We start from the raw sequence: 10,352 nt of genomic DNA, 5'->3' as shown, positions 1-10,352 counted from the left end.
TCCCATATGAGTCTGGGTCCCCAGAGACTCACCCAGAACTGGAGCTCAGAGCCTGAGACTCCCTCCGGATTGAAAAGGACAACTGTGCCCTCAGCCGACAGCCCGCTCTGCATGCGCCTCTATACCTTGGTATTTTACTTCCGCACTGCGCCTCCTCTGAGTCTCAGTATGCTTTTCTCTTTCCTTCTAGTTGTGGAATTTCCACTCAGCCAGCCTTCCTGTGGTTCTGGATGATGTCCGTTCCGTCTTTTAGTTGTATTTTTGAAGTGGTTGTTGGAGGCAGCAAACTCCGGTGTTTACCTATGCTGCCATCTTGGTTTCTCCTGAACTACATCTTCTTAATTGAAGATTTTACACCATTCCATTTTCCCTTTAAATATGTATTTCCATTTTACTGCCTCCAATAATTTTATCCTAATGTAACATATTTTTATATTTGAAAGTCTTATTGAAATCATTGTTTTCAGTTTATATAAACTGAAAATTAAAATTTTTTAAATTGTGTATATGTGATTTAAAAATGCTGGTTAAAGTTATTTCTGACATTCATAATAGTTCATAATGGACCAAATTAGCAGAAATAGACTATATATTTTGGCAATAAATAAAAATTTATGTAAAGACATTTACATAAAGAGTAACAATTTTTTGGAAATGTTATCTCCTAATGAGACGGATGTTTATGTTTTGACTTGTCCCTTTGTTTGCATCTTCTTCCTCCCTACCCCAAATATTTCCAACCCAGGATATTACACTATAGTAAAACTCTGACTGCTTTACTTGCTTTCATGAGGTGGGAGAGGGTGATTGTGGAAGCAGAATCAGTCCACCACTGCAGGCATGCTCTTAGGCTGGACATGCCTGCAGTTTGAGGAAAAAGGATATAGGGCTATTAAATAACTGCTTGGGTAGCACTTGGAATGACTTGGATACCTGCTGCATTAGAGTTCACCCTTCCCCATCTCTGCGTTGGCTGTATTAACAGTTTCAATCCCCCATCCCCTTATCTGTTCACTACCCAGCTATCAGGCTTATCTCTCTGAATGACAGACTTGACCATTTTCCCCCTTGGCCTTTAAAATTCACTGTCTCCCACCTTCCATACACAACACCCTCTTTATCTACTATATCCAAACTCCTGAGCTGCTCCTTTATGACCTGGGGCATGAATACCCTCATTACATCCTTATCTGCCCCCACCTCTGCCCTTATTGCTTTGTCTCCCCTCTAGTCTGAGCATTTTGAGAGCAAATCCCATGTATTTCTCAGCTCTATTCCTAGCAGAATGAAAGGATTTTTTTTGGGGGGGGGTACAGAAAATTGAATGTCAGAGAAAGGGAAAGAAGAATACTGTGTTGTTGTTTTTTTAAATAGCCATAAAGTGTTTTAGTGTGGAATAGAAAGGGACAAAGAGAACTTACACCTATCAAACATAAGGTTTATAGGACCCTAAAATGATTGGTCCATGCCTGTGTGGCATTTTAATATTTTTATGCAAAGGATATGCCAGATGTGGGCCTTGACTCTTTGGGCAGTAAAGTCTGATTGGGAAGGGGCCACGTGTGTGTTCTCTCTATTGCTTCACACAGGGTGGGCTCTAAATATATATTAAATGACAATGAATTGCCAGAGGGTTAGGCTGGTTTGTTAATCTTGGCACTCAGGTTAGCCATGGTGATGTTAATAACGAAATTCCCTTTCTGAACACAGCCCCTTTTCATCCACAACATGACATACTGTGGCTTTGAAGTCTCATTTTATGAAGGGAAGAACAAAAAGAATGTTAGTGTTATAAAGTCCCAGTACTATTTCCCATAAATGCATCTTTTAGTTGTACTTCCATAAAAAATATGCTCGATTGCAACAGATAGGGACCTTTCTTGTTCTGTCCAAGAAGGAAACTGAATGAACAGAACACTTGCCAAGTCACTTGGAGTGTATGGATCTGTACAGTGGCATGAGCCCATGGGGCAAGGCTGCGTGCTGTAGCCTGGACTCCGAATCAAATCTGTGCCACCAGAAGGGACCACATAAGTCCCAGAGGGAAGGGAATGCCATGTAGTCCAGTGAGCAACCAGTCAGCAACCTTCATGGTGGATCAAGGTCCAACCACAGAATACCTTTGGGTTCTGGCTCCCTTTTCCCACTAGAGACTTGACTGGCAACCTTACAGTATTTCAGTTTTACTTATTTTTAAAAATTCACTAGTCTTTATTCAATTTGGCATCTCCATGGCTTCTCCAGATAATGTGCCGCAGACACACATGGGCCTTTTGGAAACCCTGGGGCTTCCTGGCAAGGTGAGTGAGGGAAGCATTAGCAGAGGCAGCTACAGGCAGGGGATTTAGCTCCATCCATTGTCAGCCTGACCTTCTCTCTGGTCCCAGGCCAACAGTTGCTCTAAGACACACAGCTTTGACAGATCTCCCAACTTACTGAGATTACCAACAGCTTTAACAGGTTTCAGTGCTGAGTGTAAAACCTATAAGTGGAATGAGTCCGGAAATTCAAGTAGAGAAACTTGCTGGCTTTTTAACTTAAAAAGACAGTGCTATATACAGGTGGAGGACTCAGGAGAGGTGGTGGGAAGGTAGAGAGAAATTGCTGAATGTTCAGCAATAGGAAAAAAAAAAAAAAAGACTGCCTCCTCTCTCCTGTAGCCAATGGTATGTGCAACTCCCCGGTATTAAATGCCCTTAGAAAAAAGCTAAGAGGACAGAGAAACTTTTTAGTGTCCTACTTTGGCCTGGTGGCAGTGGCAATTCGGAAGAGGTAGATTTGGAGAATGGGGATAGGCTGAGGAAGGGGGCAGATTTCAGGAGGGTGTAAAGTTTCAGGAGGGTGGAGGTAGCAATGCCGTAGCCTTTGAGGGCCCCCGTTCCTGGAAGTGGGAAAGAGACTACTTTTCTGGGAGACAGAATTAGGCTAAAAGAGGTGGGAGACCTCAAGTGTAGGCCCAGTGGCCTAGGGTCCACTGCTATGAACAAGAGAAAGTGAAGTATTTATTCTAGGGAGCTGTGACAGAAAAAGAACCCGGGCCTGGATCAAACCTGTGCATCCTCTAAGATTTTCACCTCAGACCACAGTTACTTGAGAAAGAATTTTAAGAGTTGTAGCCTCTTGAGAGACTGTAGCACTGTATATATTTCTTAAAACTTTCTCCCATGTTCACTCTGAGGGATAGTACCATATCCACCCTAGTGAAGGAAGCTCTGAGAAGTTGTAAGCCTTTGAGTTAACTAGTGTATTTATGGGAAAAAATAAGTCGGGACAAGAAACAGACATAAAATCAGGTCAAGGTGGGAGGGACCACAGCAAGGATCTGGATACAACACTTTTATTCTACAATGAATTGAAACAACAAAACATTTCTTCCCTGGGTCACACAGCCATAGTAGGAAAATCAGACAAAAATGCTTAGTGATTGCTAATTCAGTACAATTTAGCTCTGGTCCATACTACCGTGTGTGTATAAAAGAAACAAAGAAGTGGGGATGGGTACTCATGGGCCCACAGCACACCCACATACATACTTTTAGGCTGATTTATACTAATCCTTAGCAATGACACACTTACCATTGGTGGGCTCTCTCATCTCATAATATATACATACCCCCAGCCTGGCTGTGATGATAGACAAACACAATTACACCCGCCAAAAGAGGCGCAGATCTCCTTTGATGGGGCTGATTCACTGTCTTCACAAGCTGCTGGCTAGTTTAGGGAATGGTTCACTTCCCCTGGAAGAAGTCACTGACTCTTAATGGCATTTTGGGTCCTTGATTGTAGGGACCTAGGTTTGCAGTTTTGTGATATATGACCTTGAGGGCAGGCAGCAATGCAAATTCCTGCTCTGAGTAGGATTGTATCCTTCTGAAACCCTAATGTCCATCTGACCTGCTCTGGCCCTACCTAATTCACTGCAGCAAAGTTAAAATTTAAAAAGTATAGGTAATTAATTTTTAAAAATTAATAAACATAATTTTAAACATCTCCTGTGAACATTTATTAGAGACATTAATGCCAACCGAGGGACGATGAACATATGCAGGACCTCTGTTTCATCTTAATTATGCTTCGCTTGCACCAAGGAATTGAGATTTGATTCTTTCTAAACTGTGCTATTGGCTGACCTTGCTGGAATTAGGTCATTAAACACCAGTAATTCTAACTCAGATTCTCTGCAGACACTACACATTTGAGCAACCATTTGTTTTACTGTCCCTCTTTGCTAAAGCATCTGTTGTAGTTGGCATTGTTCCAATCCCACTTAATCAACAAATTAAACTTTCCCAGGAACAAAGAATAGTCCCTAAAACTTCTTCAACCAGCCCTGGCTTAAACACAGCCCGGTAAAAGCTGAAGGGTGACTAATGCTACCAAAAATGGGTGTTCCGACTCTTACATGGTGGTCTCCTTGGCTTGCACTGGGGCAGCATCCCACATACCACAATGAATGTGATATACAGATGGGGATGCAAGCATCTCACAGCAGGGCCAGCTTGTGGGCACTATTAAATAATGCAAGAAAACCTCGGATATGTTAACTATTTAAACCTCACATTGTCCCACAGTTGTTGTTTTTTTAATTTAAATTCTTTATTGTTGAAAGTATTACATATGTCTCCCCCCCCCCACCCCATTGACCTCTCTGTCCCACAGTTTATTGCTGAAGCCACATGGTAAATACTCTCTCCACTCCCCAAAAAACACATTAGCCTGGTTCTCAATATTGATGAGGTGGTCACAAATATTTTATAAAATGTGCTTTTAAAAGTTAACCTCAACTTAGGCAGATCTCTCTGTCTCTGTCTCTGTCTCTGTCTCTCTCTCTCTCTCTCTCTCTCTCTCTCTCTCTCACCTCTCTCCCTTCTCTCTCTCTCTTTAACCAAAAGGGTTTTCTGGCCGAAACCGGTTTGGCTCAGTGGATAGAGCGTCGGCCTGCGGACCGAGGGGTCCCGGGTTTGATTCCGGTCAAGGGCATGTACCTGGGTTGCGGGCACATCCCCAGTGGGAGATGTGCAGGAGGCAGCTGATCAATGTTTCTCTCTCATCGATGTTTCTATCTCTCTTCCTTCCTCTCTGTAAAAAAATCAATAAAATATATATATTTTTTTAAAAAAAGGGTTTTCTGGCTCCAGCTCATATGTAAATTCCAATGCTCTTTCCTGGCTATCTTCATTCAATGATACCTCACTTTCCAAGCCAATTATGGTGCTTTAGCTTCCTATTGCATGTGCTTCCCCCCCTTTTATTCTGTAACAACAATGACAAGAGGAAAAGTAATCCATAAACCTGAAAAGTTACCCAAACTGAACTTTTAAAGAAGGAAGCTCAAACCCACCCTGGATCAGGGTAAAATTCACAGGCTCCCAAGACTCATACTTTGCTTTCCTTTGATCAAAGTATAATTTGGGCATGTCCTGAAGAACTTTACATTTTCTAGAAGGTTTAGGAATGGAGAGGCTGGTGTGACTAGAAAAGGGAGCTGATATTTCTGGGTTGGCAGGGATTATGTGCTGTTTGGCAGCTATCTGATGACTGAAGTATTGAAAAAAAAATCAGCCAAATTATTGCAAAAATTTATTTTGACATTCAATACTAAAAATAGTTGGAGGTCACACCAAAATAATTTGTTCCACCTCTTCTAACCTAGACTTCATCCATATGGAGAGAAGGGGGGGGCGGCAATCAGTCATTTGAGTCTTGAGCTGAACATGGGAGGGTGTTAACTGCAGGAAAGTTGGTATTGAGTATGGAATGGAAGTGGGAATGAGCACCTCACTCTGTGCTTAGAGTTCTAAATTCCTTACTTCCTTTAATCCAACTGACAGTTTTGGGTAGGTAAATAGTAACCCCTGCTTTCGCTGAGGTGAAGTGATTTGCTGAGGTTCTGGGTCATGGAGATAGCACACGCCCAAGCTGGGCCTGGAACCCTTGTCTAATTCTAAAGCCTATTGTCTTTGCACTGTGTTACCCTGCCTAGGGTTAGTCTAGATGTGGAACAAGAATGCTCTCTTCATGTCCAGTTGCTAGGAACTTCTTTACTCAGTGATGAAGTCCATTTAGAACTCATTTTTTTCCTAGAATGCCCAGAATTTACCCACATGAAACCCACAAATTCAAATCAATTTTTCCCCTAAATTTCAGTAAACCATTTCAAAAGCAGTTTTCATATTTAGAAATGATGATGAAACACCCTTCCTCCTCCAAAGGCACTGCTACAGACTGAATATTTGCGTCCACCTAAAATTCATATGCTGAAACATAATCCCTAATGCGATGGTATCTGGGGCGGGGCCTATGAGAGGTGACTAGATCATAAGGGTAGAACCCCCATGAATGGGATTACTGTCCTTAAAAAAGGCCTCTTCTACCATGTGAGGACACAGTGACAAGACAGTCATCTATGGCTCAGGGACTGAGCTCTTTGCTGGTGCCTTGATACTGAACTTTCCAGCCTCCAGATCTGAGAAATAAATTTCTATTGCTTATAAGCCTATGGTATTTTTTTATAGCAACCCAAATGGACTAAGATAGGCACTTAAAATAAAATTCACCTTCAAGAGAAAATTCTTTTAGACTTTGTGATGGGCTAGAAAAGAGGACCTATATTTTTATTTTAGTCATACAGTGACTTCTCTCCTGGAGTTAAGGAGTTAATATCATTGTACACCAGTCTTCTAATGGTTAACTCTGGGGGAGAAAGAAAACCATAAAACCACTCAAGAGTTCTGTGGCAGGTGTTCCACTACTTTATTTAAGGGCCATACTTTCCAAATCGGATCTCTAACCAGACCTTTGTAGAAGGGCCTCCCTTTGGCCATCCCCCAAAGTGCCTTCCCATATACATTTGGGGGAATCCTTCCTCTGTGAGCTCAGAATGTAGTCAGATTGCCTGAGTCTTCTACAACACATAAGGCAAGGATTTCTCTCAGAGTTTGACAAATGATTTCTACTTCCTTTTGCACAGGTAGAATACTGAGAGAAGTGTTTAGAGCCTGCTTAAAAATCTTTTCAGAACACTTAAAAAAAAAAAAAAGGCACCACCACAATGGAAAATAACTTTGTCATCTGTTTCTTGTTATTTTCTTATCTGTGTCTCATCCTTCATTTTGATAGGTGAGGTTTTATTTTTAGACTCTTGTCTTTCAGGCTAGAGGGTTTTTGCTGTGGTTTTCCATACATTTTCACCTCTATTCCCGTCAGTACCCTTTTAATGGGGGATTGTTTGGGTTAACTTGACTGCTCAAGTGTAAGTGCTGCTGGCATATAAAGTGCTGGGTCTGTGCTTAAAGCATGTGTGTGGGGAGTGTTACATCTGCAAGCTGAGTTTCGGGGTTGTGGTTATTCTACTCAGCATTTCCATTTTTAAATATCTTTGTTTTTTGAACCATTCTTGTGGCAGATCTGATCATGATTTTTAGAGCCGGGCTGACTTTCTCACCACCACTTTTGGAAGAAATGCCTCTTTATTTAAGAGCAGGTTGGAGGAAGGGTCCATTTTGCTGCTGCTTTAAGAACCAGGATTAGAGAACAGACAAAGAAGCTATCTGGATATTTACTAATTGCTAACAGGATATTTATTAATCACTGAATATTTAAGTTGCTTTTCGATGCATGTTCTTTCTTCCTGAAGTTACCAGTACTATTTTCTATTCCTTATTTTGCATGCTGCCAGATCTTTCTATTTGCCTTTTTCTTTTCTTTTCTGAGAGGATAACCACATGGTGGTGATGTTTTACTAATCCAAATTTCTCAAATACCTTTTTTTCTTCTTGGACATATTCATAGGGTATGAGAAATTGGGATGAGTTGTGGCGCTTTGTTTCCAAGAGCTCGGTTCATGTTCCGTTTGTGAAATGGATGTGTAGGGCTGGGGAGGACTGTGAAAGCAAAGTGACTCTTCAGGAAATCTTGGTTTTGGATGACATCTTCTTTTTTGAAAATTGATTTTTAGAGAGGGAGGGAGGGAGGGATACAGCAACCAGTTGCCTCCCATATGTGCCTTGACCAGGAATTGAACCTGAAACCTTTTGGTGTACAGGATGACACTCCAACCAACTGAGCCACCTGGCCAGAGCTGGATTACATTTTCTTTGCTCCATAAAGCCCATGTGGCTTCCACATATTAAGAATCCTCATTGGATATGGCAGTTAGGAGAAAATATTTTTCTGTCCATTTATTGGATACTTTTGATACTAAACCAGGCTGTACTTTAGGGCAACAGCTTCCTGGTGGGGAAAAATATTTTAATGGGACTCATATCAATCTGGTAGAAGGGACAATTCAAATCTCTAGCTTGGAAGAAATGTATGGTGGTTTTAAAAAGTTCATTGCAAAGACCCTTTACCCTTTGTGGAGCTACCAGAGCAACTAAAAAGGGACACAATGAAATTACCTAGTATTTTCAGAATACTATTGGTTAAATGATAATGGAGAAATGTTCTCACAGAGAAAGTGTGTCCTGGTCCCAGCAGAGAACAACAGTGGCAGTGTTTGGCAGGCTCAGTCACCATTCAGGGAAGCTCCTTAACCAATGTCATCTTTTACTCCTTTGTTTTCCCTTTAATATTCCATACCTGTCTCATCAACAAATCCTGTGGGCTCTACCTCAGATATACCCAGAAGCAACTCCTTTCCACCACCTCCATCACACCTCCCTGGTTTACTACAGTGACCTCCTCTATGGTTCAACTTTTGCCCTTGGCTCTCCGTGGAAAGTTCACAGAGAAGCTAGCTAGAGAGGAGATCAGATCATTTCATTTCCTGCTTAAAGCATGGTAATGGCTTCCTATTTCATTAAAAATAAGATTCATAAAATTCAGTGTCTTTGTATAGGCCTCAACTTCCTTCACATTTCCCATCTCTCTAGTACCCTCTCTCTCCTTCTCTTTTCTCTGAATTACAGTATTAACTTCTTTTCCAATGAACATTCCAAGTTCAGTCATTCTTTGAGTCCTTAGCACTCACCATTCTCTCTACCTGAAATTTCTTTCCCCAGATGTTTGCATGTCTGACTTTTGTCATTCAGGTCTCAATCCCTTAGCCCTGCCCCAGACATTCTCCACAAGGGTCATCATTACTCAGTTTACTGCCTTATAGTCCTTGTCACTAGCTCACATTTTCTTCTTCGTTTTTTGTCTTCTCTCTAGCATATATGTTACACAACATTGGGATGTTGGACATTTTTTCCTTGCTGAAAGCTCAGGGCCTTAAATAATGTCTGCATATCATAGGTTTTTAATACAGTAAATTTTTCAGTGAATGAAGAAAGCAAGAAAGAGTACATACTCAATAGTACATACAGAGAAGATGGTAAACTGATTACAAAAGGTCTTACTACCTATTCATGCTGCATTTTATCTTCAATCTTCTTCTATTTATTCATTTAATAAATCCTTAATTGCCTACTATGTGCAAGGCACTATTCTAGGTCATGTCTATGGAGCATTAACCAGACAAGATCTGTGCCCTCATGGACATACATTTTAGAGTGAGGACACAGATAACAAATGCACAGAATATCAAATGGTTATAGGTGTAGAGAACCCTAAACCGGATTAAGAAGATAGGTCATGTTGGGGCAGGTATGAATGTTTGCAATGTTAAAGTAAAGAGTCATCAGGAAAGGTTTCTCACAAGATAACATTTGAACAGAAAAAGACATGTGGGTATCTGTTGGAAGAGTGTTCCAGGTAGGGCATGTCCACTGACCTTAAGCACAGGTCAGCCTGGTATCTTCAGAGAGCAGCAAGATGGTCAGCAATAGCAGGAGTGGAGTGAGCAAGGAGAAGAGTAATAGAAGTTACAAGAGTTGGAGATGGGGGCAGATCACCAAGGGCCTTGTGGGCCCTTGTGAGAGACAGAGGAAGCTGCAAGGTTTTGAACAAAGTAGAGAAGTAATCAGACTTACATTTTTAATGGATCTCTTCGGCTACTCTGAGGTGAGAAGATTGCAGTGGGGGAAAGGGTGAAAGCCAGGAAGACAGTTGGGACACTATTGCAAAAATTAGAGCAAGAGGCGACAGTGGTTTTAGCCCAGTCGGCGGAAGGGGTGAGAAGTGGTAACATCCTATCTAATAAAAGAGAAACATGGTAATTAGCCGTAATTTCACTACCTTTCCCATTGGCTAATCAGGGAGATATGCAAATTAACTGCCAACCAAGATGGCGGCTGGCAGCTGAAGCGAACATGAACATGAACATGAGGCTTGCTTACTCCAGTGATGGAGGAAGTCAACGTTCCCTGCCTGCCGCAGCTCAGCTCTGAGCTCCGGATGAAACAATGTTGCAATTATAGAACCTAAACAAACCCCGAAAACCTGCTTTCGCCAGCGCGGCCTCAGAG

Source organism: Myotis davidii, unplaced genomic scaffold (genome assembly GCF_000327345.1).
Source record: "Myotis davidii unplaced genomic scaffold, ASM32734v1 scaffold159, whole genome shotgun sequence".
In the NCBI taxonomy this organism is placed as follows: Eukaryota; Metazoa; Chordata; class Mammalia; order Chiroptera; family Vespertilionidae; genus Myotis; species Myotis davidii.
Note: the sequence above shows the minus strand (reverse complement) of the source record.